Raw genomic sequence first — 1,059 nt, 5'->3', positions numbered from 1 at the left:
CTCAGTTTGTTTCACTCTTCCGCGTCGAACCGTGCGTATCGTCGCGTCTTATCAAGGTTTACTCGCGCGCGACGTGCAGTAAGTTTACTCTTATCAGCGCGCCGCGGCTCTAATCCAAATCGAATGGATGCTTCAAATCGAAAAGCGAGGAGGAATTGCGTTGTGACATTTCCGCGGAAGGTCAGACGACAGTCGACCTCGACGACTCTTGTGACACTTGTGCAAGAATGTACGTCGCTTCTTTCAGCATTTTTTCGCAAATATATTTTTTTTTTTTTTTTTTTTTTTTTTTAATTGGTATGTATAACGCGAATTAATCTAATCCAGCTAATTAAAAAGAGAATCCATCCAACTAATTAGAAAGAAAATTTTATTTGGGCACATTGTGTCTGAAACAATCCTTGGGAAAGTAATTTGCACATGAGAAAATAAAAAAAAAAAAATAATCACGAAAAAGAAAAGCAAGATCATGAGAGATATTGTCACATTCTCATAAGTCCTTGCTGTTGGAAGAAATAAATTAGATAATGAAACAGATATAATTTAGTAGAAACGTTTTATGTGAATTCAATAAAATAAACCATCACAGAAACAGAAATATTATATAAAATTAACATTCATCAACCAAAGAAATAACGACATGCAAATTATATGCTTTCGTAAAATTAATGTATAAATTGATAAAAAAAAAAAAAAAAATCAATTGATGAAACCGAAAATATTGACAACGAAATATTATGTATATTGATAATCGCAAAAATCTTCTGGAGTCAAAACAATTTTTTATGATTTTAATGTTCTTATCCTCTTTTTATCCAAAGATTTTCATTGAAAAGCGAAGAAGCAAGAAGTGCACACCTTTGCCGCGTACAGTTTCATTGTTAAAACCACGTCGAGTGATACACTAGAACGATGATCGATGAATAATTGACGATAGCCCCGTAGGCTACGATACGAAGGCCGATGTATCTCGGGGCTTTCGCGCGTTATCGATAACGAGAAAGGGCGCTATTGACGACAGGGTAGAACGCCGGGCGACGTCACGTAGTATCGCTCTTC

The 1,059-nt window shown here is 35.8% G+C and overlaps 1 protein-coding gene across 3 annotated transcripts in view; it reads right to left on the bottom strand.

The window, feature by feature from the left end:
* Positions 1 to 1,059, bottom strand: part of LOC115243808 (guanine nucleotide-binding protein G(I)/G(S)/G(T) subunit beta-1) — a 19,076-nt gene that overhangs the window by 8,726 nt on the left and 9,291 nt on the right. The window contains exon 1 of one of the 3 annotated variants that reach the window (XM_029821047.1): positions 859 to 1,042. The exons of the other annotated variants lie outside the window; for them this stretch is intronic. The gene's annotated coding sequence lies outside the window, so the exon portion shown is untranslated. Of the gene's footprint in view, positions 1 to 858; positions 1,043 to 1,059 lie in introns of those variants that run through there. 3 annotated transcript variants of the gene reach the window in all.

This window comes from Formica exsecta, unplaced genomic scaffold (assembly GCF_003651465.1).
Source record: "Formica exsecta isolate Colony F162 unplaced genomic scaffold, ASM365146v1 scaffold733, whole genome shotgun sequence".
Lineage (NCBI taxonomy): Eukaryota > Metazoa > Arthropoda > Insecta > Hymenoptera > Formicidae > Formica > Formica exsecta.
This window is presented reverse-complemented; position numbering and strand designations above follow the sequence as displayed.